We start from the raw sequence: 12,030 nt of genomic DNA on the forward strand, positions 1-12,030 counted from the left end.
TGCTCGGGCACCCCCCTGTCAAGTGAAGGAGATCCAACTGAGGCAGCACAAAGGAACTCTCGAAAGAAGAACAAGGCTAGAGGAAGATCTGAGACAAAGAAATCTGACTTTTACCAGAGCTGACCAGAAGAAAGCACAAACACAGTCCCCCCACTACCAACAAATAAAGCAGTCGCGTTTCCCACATTTGGGGAAATCACAGGGGTCAGCATACCCAGAATGCAATGAATGAACCTCACCCTGGGAGAGTAATCTTCATGACCATGGTATCTCCTATGCAAAATAAGTATGATTTGGGATAGGGCTGGGGAGGGCCGCTGCTCATGCACATCTCTGTCAAGTAAAGGAGATTCAACTGAGGCAGCACAAGGGAACTCTCATCTGGGGACAACAACTGCAGGGAGAACACATATTTTCAGATGAACATGGGAGGGCAGAAGGCTGCCTAATACTGAAGCACCCCCAAACAACAAACCAAATGCAACAACTAGTGCAAGCATTCCTGGGGGAAGGCCTGCAGCAGATGGATTTGCATACGGTGATGTCATCCAAGCAGTGGGTCAAAGTTGGCTTCAACCCTCGTCTGCATATGAAAAGAGAAAAGGGGCGTGCAGGGCATGGCGGCCTTTTGCGACGCTTGGATGACCCCTAGTTCGCATTAAACACCTCCACCCTCCTTCGGTGTGGGGCTCATGTTGGCTATGCCCCAGCCCCTGAAGCATTCAAGCTGATTTCTTGCAGCAGCTGGGCACTGTAACAGCTCCAGAGCTGCTCTGTACGGCAAGTAAAAGGGTGTGGGCCCTGCAGCACTACCTGTAGTTTGCATTGTGCATTGGAAGGCACAAAGAAAGCAGACAGGAGGAGAAGTCAGGATAGTGCACAAGGGTATAAAAGGGAGGGGCTCATGAAAAAAGAAGTGGAAACAGACAGCAAATTAGGCTGGAGAGAGACCTGAGACAAAGAGATCTGAATTATACGAGAGCCGACCAGGGGAAACACAAATTATGCAGTCAAGCTTCCCACATTTGGGGAAATCAGAGTGCAATGGGTGAGCCTTGCCCTGGGAGAAGCACCTTCATGATCATAGTATCTCACCTGGCAGGTAAGTAGGAGTTGGGCTAGAGCTGGGGAGGGTCGCTGCTCGGGCACCCCCCTGTCAAGTGAAAGAGATCCAACTGAGGCAGCACAAGGGAACTCTCGAAAGAAGAACAAGGCTAGAGGAAGATCTGAGACAAATAAATCTGACTTTTACCAGAGCTGACCAGAGGAAAGCACAAACACAGTCCCCCACTACCACAAATAATGCAGTCGAGTTTCCCACATTTGGGGAAATCACAGGGGTCAGCATACCCAGAATACAATGAATGAACCTCACCCTGGGAGAACAATCTTCATGACCATGGTATCTCCTATGCAAAATAAGTATGATTTGGGATAGGGCTGGGGAGGGCCGCTGCTCAGGCACATCTCTGTCAAGTAAAGGAGATTCAACTGAGGCAGCACAAGGGAACTCTCATCTGGGGACAACAACTGCAGGGAGAACACATATTTTCAGATGAACATGGGAGGGCAGAAGGCTGCTTAATACTGAAGCACCCCCAAACAACAAACCAAATGCAACAACTAGTGCAAGCATTCCTGGGGGAAGGCCTGCAGCAGATGGATTTGCATACGGTGATGTCATCCAAGCAGTGGGTCAAAGTTGGCTTCAACCCTCGTCTGCATATGAAAAGAGAAAAGGGGCGTGCAGGGCATGGCGGCCTTTTGCGGCGCTTGGATGACCCCTAGTTCACATTAAACACCTCCACCCTCCTTCGGTGTGGGGCTCATGTTGGCTATGCCCCAGCCCCTGAAGCATTCAAGCTGATTTCTTGCAGCAGCTGGGCACTGTAACAGCTCCAGAGCTGCTCTGTACGGCAAGTAAAAGGGTGTGGGCCCTGCAGCACTACCTGTAGTTTGCATTGTGCATTGGAAGGCACAAAGTAAGCAGACAGGAGGAGAAGTCAGGATAGTGCACAAGGGTATTAAAGGGAGGGGCTCATGAAAAAAGAAGTGGAAACAGACAGCAAACTAGGCTGGAGAGAGACCTGAGACAAAGAGATCTGAATTATACGAGAGCTGACCAGGGGAAACACAAATTATGCAGTCAAGCTTCCCACATTTGGGGAAATCGCAGGGGCACCACACCCAGAGTGCAATGGGTGAGCCTTGCCCTGGGAGAAGCACCTTCATGATCAAAGTATCTCACCTGGCAGGTAAGTAGGAGTTGGGCTAGAGCTGAGGAGGGTCGCTGCTCTGGCACCCCCCTGTCAAGTGAAAGAGATCCAACTGAGGCAGCACAAGGGAACTCTCGAAAGAAGAACAAGGCTAGAGGAAGATCTGAGACAAATAAATCTGACTTTTACCAGAGCTGTCCAGAGGAAAGCACAAACACAGTCCCCCACTACCACAAATAATGCAGTCGAGTTTCCCACATTTGGGGAAATCACAGGGGTCAGCATACCCAGAATGCAATGAATGAACCTCACCCTGGGAGAACAATCTTCATGACCATGGTATCGCCTATGCAAAATAAGTATGATTTTGGATAGGGCTGGGGAGGGCCGCTGCTCAGGCACATCTCTGTCAAGTAAAGGAGATTCAACTGAGGCAGCACAAGGGAACTCTCATCTGGGGACAACAACTGCAGGGAGAACACATATTTCCAGATAAACATGGGAGGGCAGAAGGCTGCCTAATACTGAAGCACCCCCAAACAACAAACCAAATGCAACAACTAGTACAAGCATTCCTGGGGGAAGGCCTGCAGCAGATGGATTTGCATATGGTGATGTCATCCAAGCAGTGGGTCAAAGTTGGCTTCAACCCTCGTCTGCATATGAAAAGAGAAAAGGGGCGTGCAGGGCATGGCGGCCTTTTGCGGCGCTTGGATGACCCCTAGTTCGCATTAAACACCTCCACCCTCCTTCGGTGTGGGGCTCATGTTGGCTATGCCCCAGCCCCTGAAGCATTCAAGCTGATTTCTTGCAGCAGCTGGGCACTGTAACAGCTCCAGAGCTGCTCTGAACGGCAAGTAAAAGGGTGTGGGCCCTGCAGCACTACCTGTAGTTTGCATTGTGCATTGGAAGGCACAAAGTAAGCAGACGGGAGAAGTCAGGATAGTGCGCAAGGGCATAGAAGGGAGCGGCTCAAGAAAAGAGAAGTTGAAACAGACAGCAAACTAGGCTGGAGAGAGACCTGAGACAAAGAGATCTGAATTATATGAGAGCCGACCAGGGGAAACACAAATTATGCAGTCAAGTTTCCCACATTTGGGGAAATCGCAGGAGCAGCACACCCAGAGTGCAATGGGTGAGCCTTGCCCTGGGAGAAGCACCTACATGATCATAGTATCTCACCTGCCAGGTAAGTAGAAGTTGGGCTAGAGCTGGGGAGGGTCGCTGCTCGGGTACCCCCCTGTCAAGTGAAGGAGATCCAACTGAGGCAGCACAAGGGAACTCTCGAAAGAAGAACAAGGCTAGAGGAAGATCTGAGACAAATAAATCTGACTTTTACCAGAGCTGACCAGAGGAAAGCACAAACACAGTCCCCCACTACCACAAATAATGCAGTCGAGTTTCCCACATTTGGGGAAATCACAGGGGTCAGCATACCCAGAATGCAATGAATGAACCTCACCCTGGGAGAACAATCTTCATGACCATGGTATCTCCTATGCAAAATAAGTATGATTTGGGATAGGGCTGGGGAGGGCCGCTGCTCAGGCACATCTCTGTCAAGTAAAGGAGATTCAACTGAGGCAGCACAAGGGAACTCTCATCTGGGGACAACAACTGCAGGGAGAACACAAATTTTCAGATGAACATGGGAGGGCAGAAGGCTGCCTAATAATGAAGCACCCCCAAACAACAAACCAAATGCAACAACTAGTGCAAGCATTCCTGGGGGAAGGCCTGCAGCAGATGGATTTGCATACGGTGATGTCATCCAAGCAGTGGGTCAAACAACAAACCAAATGCAACAACTAGTGCAAGCATTCCTGGGGGAAGGCCTGCAGCAGATGGATTTGCATACGGTGATGTCATCCAAGCAGTGGGTCAAAGTTGGCTTCAACCCTCGTCTGCATATGAAAAGAGAAAAGGGGCGTGCAGGGCATGGCGGCCTTTTGCGGCGCTTGGATGACCCCTAGTTCGCATTAAACACCTCCACCCTCCTTCGGTGTGGGGCTCATGTTGGCTATGCCCCAGCCCCTGAAGCATTCAAGCTGATTTCTTGCAGCAGCTGGGCACTGTAACAGCTCCAGAGCTGCTCTGTACGGCAAGTAAAAGGGTGTGGGCCCTGCAGCACTACCTGTAGTTTGCATTGTGCATTGGAAGGCACAAAGTAAGCAGGCAAGGTCCAGAGAACAGTTAGAGGTCGGAGTAGCACTATCTCAAGTAGTACTACGACAGCACGGATGGATTCTAAATATTCCAAAATCGCAGCTGATTCCGACGACACGTCTGCTGTTCCTAGGGATGATTCTGGACACAGTACAGAAAAAGGTGTTTCTCCCGGAGGAGAAAGCCAAGGAGTTATCCGACATAGTCAGGAACCTCCTAAGACCAGGCCAAGTGTCAGTACAATGCACAATGGTCCTGGGAAAGATGGTGGCTTCTTACGAAGCGATTCCATTCGGCAGATTCCATGCAAGAACTTTTCAGTGGGATCTGCTGGACAAATGGTCCGGATCGCATCTTCAAATGCATCAGCGGATAACCCTGTCTCCAAGGACAAGGATGTCTCTCCTGTGGTGGTTACAGAGTGCTCATCTCCTAGAGGGCCGCAGATTCGGCATTCAGGATTGGGTCCTGGTGACCACGGATGCCAGCCTGAGAGGCTGGGGAGCAGTCACACAGGGAAGAAATTTCCTGGGCTTGTGGTCAAGCATGGAAACGTCACTTCACATAAATATCCTGGAACTAAGGGCCATTTACAATGCCCTAAGTCAGGCAAGACCTCTGCTTCAGGGTCAGCCGGTGTTGATCCAGTCGGACAACATCACGGCAGTCGCCCACGTAAACAGACAGGGCGGCACAAGAAGCAGGAGGGCAATGATGGAAGTGGCAAGGATTCTTCGCTGGGCGGAGAATCATGTGATAGCACTGTCAGCAGTGTTCATTCCGGGAGTGGACAACTGGGAAGCAGACTTCCTCAGCAGACACGATCTTCACCCGGGGGAGTGGGGACTTCACCCAGAAGTCTTCCACATGATTGTGAACCGTTGGGAAAAACCAAAGGGTGGACATGATGGCGTCCCGCCTCAACAAAAAGCTGGATAGATATTGCGCCAGGTCAAGGGACCCTCAGGCAATAGCTGTGGACTCTCTGGTAACACCGTGGGTGTACCAGTCAGTGTATGTGTTCCCTCCTCTTCCTCTCATACCAAAAGTACTGAGAATCATAAGAAGGAGAGGAGTAAAGACTATACTCGTGGCTCCGGATTGGCCAAGAAGGACTTGGTACCCGGAAATTCAAGAGATGCTCACGGAAGACCCGTGGCCTCTACCTCTAAGAAAGGACCTGCTCCAGCAGGGACCATGTCTGTTCCAAGACTTACCGCGGCTGCGTTTGACGGCATGGCGGTTGAACGCCGGATCCTGAAGGAAAAAGGCATTCCGGATGAAGTCATCCCTACCCTGATCAAAGCCAGGAAGGATGTAACCATACAACATTATCACCGTATTTGGCGTAAATATGTTGCGTGGTGCGAGGCCAGGAAGGCCCCTACAGAGGAATTTCAACTGGGTCGTTTCCTGCATTTCCTGCAAACAGGACTGTCTATGGGCCTCAAATTAGGGTCCATTAAGGTTCAAATTTCGGCCCTGTCAATATTCTTCCAAAAAGAACTGGCTTCTGTTCCTGAAGTTCAGACGTTTGTCAAGGGAGTACTGCATATACAGCCTCCTTTTGTGCCTCCAGTGGCACCTTGGGATCTCAATGTAGTTTTGGGATTCCTAAAATCACATTGGTTTGAACCACTCACCACTGTGGACTTAAAATATCTCACATGGAAAGTGGTAATGCTGTTAGCCCTGGCTTCAGCCAGGCGTGTCTCAGAATTGACCAAAACAAAAAACTGCAACAAACGAGCGCCTAATCATCAAAATAAAAAGTGAAAACCAATACGTGTTTCATAGAATTAAATAATCACAATTTTATGTTCCTGATAGTCTGCGCTTGCCGGAATACTATGTGTAGTATTGTGGTGATAGCATAGAAAAAGAACAAACGGCTGCGCTGAATATCAGGAACGAAACATGATGTACAGAGAGCCAACGTAAAAAATAACAATGTTTATTAATAAAACATATAAAAAGATTAATTGTCAAATAACCGGTGAAAAATATATACAAATATATATAAGAACAGTCACTAGACGTGAACTAGTGGTATATTGTAATGACTCAGCTTATTGGGGTGAAAAGTTCAGTGATTCACTTGTTAGATAGTTGATAAATACCAGGTGTGTTGGTAGGATCCTAATGAATAAAAAAGTCCCTCAGTTGAAATTGATATTCAATACCTTTCCAAAATGGGCTGGTAAGAGCCGAGCGTCCTCGGCTTCAATGTCCTGCAATGCCCATATACGCTGTGCAGCGGAAAGGAATGGACCGTCTCTCTCACAACCCGGTCGTGGCGGCGTGTGCGCTGAAGCCGCTGATGTCGGATGCTGTAGAAGGAGGGTGCAGCGGGGTCCAAGGAACACCTGGAAGATTTCACCTGAGCTGAGTGTGGATAGGGGCGGGTCCTGACGCGTTTCGTCACGTTCACGTGACTTTCTCAAAGGTAGAATGTTCTTATATATATTTATATATATTTTTCACCGGTTATTTGACAATTAATCTTTTTATATGTTTTATTAATAAACATTGTTATTTATTACGTTGGCTCTCTGTACATCGTGTCTCAGAATTGGCGGCTTTATCCTATAAAAGCCCTTACCTAATTTTTCATATGTGGTGCCTGCGGCTACTAGGGACTTGGAGGATTCCAAGTTGCTGGACGTAGTCAGGGCCCTGAAAATATATGTTTCCAGGACGGCTGGAGTCAGAAAATCTGATTCGCTGTTTATCCTGTATGCACCCAGCAAGCTGGGTGCTCCTGCTTCTAAGCAGACGATTGCTCGTTGGATTTGTAGTACAATTCAGCTTGCACATTCTGTGGCAGGCCTGCCACAGCCAAAATCTGTAAAAGCCCATTCCACACGGAAAGTGGGCTCATCTTGGGCGGCTGCCCGAGGGGTCTCGGCTTTACAACTTTGCCGAGCAGCTACTTGGTCAGGGGAAAACATGTTTGCTAAATTCTACAAATTTGATACCCTGGCTGAGGAGGACCTGGAGTTCTCTCATTCGGTGCTGCAGAGTCATCCGCACTCTCCCACCCGGTTGGGAGCTTTGGTATAATCCCCATGGTCCTTTCGGAGTCCCCAGCATCCACTAGGACGTTAGAGAAAATAAGAATTTACTTACCGATAATTCTATTTCTCATAGTCCATAGTGGATGCTGGGCGCCCATCCCAAGTGCGGATTGTCTGCATTACTTGTACATAGTTATTGTTACAAAAATCGGGTTATTGTTGTTGTGAGCCATCTTTTCAGAGGCTCCTTCTGTTATCATGCTGTTAACTGGGTTCAGATCACAAGTTGTACGGTGTGATTGGTGTGGCTGGTATGAGTCTTACCCGGGATTCAAAATCCTTCCTTATTGTGTACGCTCGTCCGGGCACAGTATCCTAACTGAGGCTTGGAGGAGGGTCATAGGGGGAGGAGCCAGTGCACACCAGCTAGTCCTAAAGCTTTTACTTTGTGCCCAGTCTCCTGCGGAGCCGCTATTCCCCATGGTCCTTTCGGAGTCCCCAGCATCCACTACGGACTATGAGAAATAGAATTATCGGTAAGTAAATTCTTATTTTCTGGACTGTGTCCAGGATCATCCTTAGGAATAGAAGACGTGTCGTCGGAATCAGCTGCGATTTTGGAATATTAAGAATCCAACCGTGCTGCCGCAACACTACTTGAGATAGTGCTACCCCGACTACCAACTGTTCCCTGGATCTTGCCCTTATCCGGAGATCGTCCAAGTAAGGGATAATTAAAACTCCCTTCCTTCGAAGGAGTATCATCATTTCGGCCATTACTTTGGTAAAGACCCGGGGTGCCGTGGACAAACCAAACGGCAGCGTCTGAAACTGATAGTGACAGTTCTGTACCACAAACCTGAGGTACCCTTGGTGAGAAGGGTAATTTGGGACATGGAGATAAGCATCCTTGATGTCCAGAGACACCATATAATCCCCTTCTTCCCGGTTTGCCATCACCGCTCTGAGTGACTCCATCTTGAATTTGAACCTTTGTATGTAAGTGTTCAAGGATTTCAGATTTAAATTAGGTCTCACCGAGCCGTCCGGCTTCGGTACCACAAACAGCGTGGAATAATACCCCTTTCCCTGTTGTAGGAGGGGTACCTTGATTATCACCTGCTGGGAATACAGCTTGTGAATGGCTTCCCATACCGCCTCCCTGTCGGAGGGAGACGTCGGTAAAGCAGACTTTAGGAAAACGGCGAAGGGGAGACGTCTCGAATTCCAATTTGTACCCCTGAGATACCACCTGAAGGATCCAGGGGTCCACCTGTGAGTGAGCCCACTGCACGCTGAAATTTATGAGACGGGCCCCCACCGTTTCTGTTCCTGGGAACTGGCTGTTTGCTGCAGCCTTTTTCCTCTCCCTCTGCCACGGGGCAGAAATGAGGAGCCTTTTGCCCGCTTGCCCTTATGGGGCCCAAAGGACTGCGCCTGATAATACGGCGTCTTCTTATGTTGAGAGGCTACCTGGGGTAAAAATGTGGATTTCCCAGCCGTTGCCGTGGCCACCAGGTCTGTTAGACCTACCCCAAATAACTCCTCCCTTTTATAAGGCGATACTTCCATATGCCTTTTGGAATCAGCATCACCTGACCACTGTCTTGTCCATAACCCTCTTCTGGCAGAAATGGACAGCGCACTTACTCTTGATGCCAGTCGGCAAATATCCCTCTGTGCATCACGCATATATAGAAAGCATCTTTTAAATGCTCTATAGTCAGTAATATACTGTCCCTATCTAGGGTATCAATATTGTCAGTCAGGGAATCCGACCAAGCCACCCCAGCACTGCACATCCAGGCTGAGGCGATTGCTGGTCGCAGTATCACACCCGTGTGAGTGTATATACATTTTAGGATATTTTACTGCTTTCTGTCAGCAGGTTCCTTAAGGGCGGCCGTATCCGGGGACGGTAGTGCCACCTGTTTAGACAAGCGTGTGAGCGCTTTATTCACCCTAGGGGGTGTTTCCCAATGTGCCCTATCCTCTGGCGGGAAGGGGTATGATGCTAATAACTTTTTAGGAATTAACAGTTTTTATCGGGGGAAACCCACGCATCATCACACACTTCATTTAATTCCTCAGATGCAGGAAAAACTACAGGCAGTTTTTTCTCACCCAACATAATACCCTTTTTAGTGGTACTGGTATTATCAGAAATGTGTAAAAACATTTTCCATAGCCTCAATCATGTAACGTGTGGCCCTACTGGAAGTCACATTCGTCTCTTAATCGTCGACACTGGAATCAGTATCCGTGTCGGCGTCTGTATCTGCCATCTGCGGTAACGGGCGTTTTAGAGCCCCTGATGGCTTTTGAGACACCTGGACAGGCACAGGCTGAGTAGCCGGCTGTCTCATGTCATCAATCTTTTGTAAAGAGCTGACACTGTCACGTAATTCCTTCCATAAGCTCAGCCACTCAGGTGTCGACTCCCTAGGGGGTGACAACTCCATTACAGGCAATTGCTCCGCCTCCACACCATTTTCCTCCTCATACATGTCGACACAATCGTACCGACACACACACACACAGGGAATGCTCTGATAGAGGACAGGACCCCACTAGCCCTTTGGGGAGACAGAGGGAGAGTATGCCAGCACACACCAGAGCGCTATATATATATATATATATATACAGGGATAACCTTATATAAGTGTTTTTCCCCTTATAGCTGCTGTATTGTTATACTACGCCTAATTAGTGCCCCCCTCTCTTTTTTAACCCCTTTCTGTAGTGTAGTAACTGCAGGGGAGAGCCAGGGAGTTTCCCTCCAACGGAGCTGTGAGAGAAAATGGCGCCAGTGTGCTGAGGAGATAGGCTCCGCCCCCTTCTCGGCGGCCTTTTCTCCCGTTTTTCTGTGGAATCTGCCAGGGGTTAAAATTCATCCATATAGCCCTGGGGGCTATATGTGATGTATTTTCGCCAGCCAAGGTGTTTCTATTGCTGCTCAGGGTGCCCCCCCTAGCGCCCTGCACCCTCAGTGACCGAAGTGTGAAGTGTGCTGAGGAGCAATGGCGCACAGCTGCAGTGCTGTGCGCTACCTTGGTGAAGACAGGATGTCTTCTGCCGCCGATTTTCCGGACCTCTTCTTGCTTCTGGCTCTGTAAGGGGGCCGGCGGCGCGGCTCTGGGACCGAGCTCCGAGGCTGGGCCTGTGTTCGGTCCCTCTGGAGCTAATGGTGTCCAGTAGCCTAAGAAGCCCAATCCACTCTGCACGCAGGTGAGTTCGCTTCTTCTCCCCTTAGTCCCTCGATGCAGTGAGCCTGTTGCCAGCAGGTCTCACTGAAAATAAAAAACCTAAAACTAAACTTTCACTAAGAAGCTCAGGAGAGCCCCTAGTGTGCACCCTTCTCGGCCGGGCACAAAAATCTAACTGAGGCTTGGAGGATTGTCATAGGGGGAGGAGCCAGTGCACACCAGGTAGTCCTAAAGCTTTACTTTTGTGCCCAGTATCCTGCGGAGCCGCTAATCCCCATGGTCCTTACGGAGTTCCCAGCATCCACTAGGACGTCAGAGAAACACTGATAGAGTACATTATATTTATGAATTAATTGCTTCCAGATTCTGCAGCAGCATCATCAGCACCACCAGTGTTACTCACAGTCACTTCACACTGACTGCTGCACAACACATCACTTAATTTCCGGGCCGCCCGCCACCTGGTGAAGAGACATGGGAGATGAAGGACCAGCAGTGCCACGTTGAGCGGAAGTATTGTGAATTAGTTACCCACACACTCCTTGTGACACCTGCTCCCCGTCTGCCCTCCCACCCGCCGCCTGCCGTCCGGAACCCGCACTGACAAGTAAGTCTCAGCAGAATGTGTCTGCCAGCAGCTCCCAGTCCCTCCTAGAGGAACACTGCCAGTGGTGTGGCGGCCGCGGCACACTAGGACTGAGAGACCGCAGCAGGAGGAAAGCACAGGTGGGCGGGAGGAGAGCATGGGCGGACATCACCACGTCACATTGCAAGGTGACGCCAGTCCCCCCAGTGAGGCCGCCGACGAATGCACTCAGCATAGTATTAGCAGCAGGCAGAGGGGGGTCGGGTGCAGCGGTGGTGGGAGGTACGGAAATGAGCTGCAGGCTAGGCTCCACCGATCACACAGTCAGCGATCACTGTGCTACAGCAAGTGTGGCGTGCAGCGGTGCTGGACATTAGGGAGTGCCTGTGCGCACCAGGCACCCCCTGTACGCACGCCTATGCGCTACCACCCCCCATATGCCACACTACATCACTATGCTACAGCCCTCCCATATGCTGCACTTCATAATTACACTATACCCCCCATACAACATACTACATCACCACACTACACTACTCACAATAAAATTAAAACATCCCAGTTCCTCATTCTTAATGAGCTCACGTGAGTTCTCTCCCCAACGGAGCTCCAGACCAAGTAACAATGAAGACACCAGCAGCGTGTAGGGGGCAGGCCTGGTCCGCTTGTCAGGAGAGAGCAGTCACAGGAGGGTAAGAAGGGGGCGGGGCCTAGTCCTACAGACGGGAGAGAGCACAGACAGGAGAGAGCAAGGTACAGGGGTAGAAGGGGACGGAGCCTATTCTTACAGGCTTTCAAAATTCGACTTTAAAATTCGACATTTGACAAATTCGACTTTT

The 12,030-nt window shown here is 49.7% G+C and overlaps 5 non-coding genes and 1 pseudogene across 5 annotated transcripts; all 6 read right to left on the bottom strand.

Annotated features, from left to right (window-relative positions):
• Positions 1-124: 124 nt before the first annotated feature.
• LOC135005194 (U1 spliceosomal RNA) lies at positions 125-290 on the bottom strand. Its single transcript, XR_010205836.1, has one exon. It is a non-coding gene; the product is annotated as a U1 spliceosomal RNA (small nuclear RNA).
• A 972-nt stretch (positions 291-1,262) lies between these two features.
• LOC135005191 (U1 spliceosomal RNA) lies at positions 1,263-1,426 on the bottom strand. The gene has a single exon (XR_010205833.1). It is a non-coding gene; the product is annotated as a U1 spliceosomal RNA (small nuclear RNA).
• A 674-nt stretch (positions 1,427-2,100) lies between these two features.
• Positions 2,101-2,263, bottom strand: LOC135005190 (U1 spliceosomal RNA). Its single transcript, XR_010205832.1, has one exon. It is a non-coding gene; the product is annotated as a U1 spliceosomal RNA (small nuclear RNA).
• A 152-nt stretch (positions 2,264-2,415) lies between these two features.
• Positions 2,416-2,579, bottom strand: LOC135005192 (U1 spliceosomal RNA). Its single transcript, XR_010205835.1, has one exon. It is a non-coding gene; the product is annotated as a U1 spliceosomal RNA (small nuclear RNA).
• Positions 2,580-3,271: 692 nt separating this feature from the next.
• Positions 3,272-3,413, bottom strand: LOC135005193 (U1 spliceosomal RNA; annotated as a pseudogene).
• Positions 3,414-3,565: 152 nt separating this feature from the next.
• Positions 3,566-3,729, bottom strand: LOC135005189 (U1 spliceosomal RNA). The gene has a single exon (XR_010205831.1). It is a non-coding gene; the product is annotated as a U1 spliceosomal RNA (small nuclear RNA).
• Positions 3,730-12,030: the final 8,301 nt, after the last annotated feature.

The sequence above is a fragment of the Pseudophryne corroboree genome, unplaced genomic scaffold (genome assembly GCF_028390025.1).
Source record: "Pseudophryne corroboree isolate aPseCor3 unplaced genomic scaffold, aPseCor3.hap2 scaffold_1974, whole genome shotgun sequence".
Taxonomy (NCBI): domain Eukaryota; kingdom Metazoa; phylum Chordata; class Amphibia; order Anura; family Myobatrachidae; genus Pseudophryne; species Pseudophryne corroboree.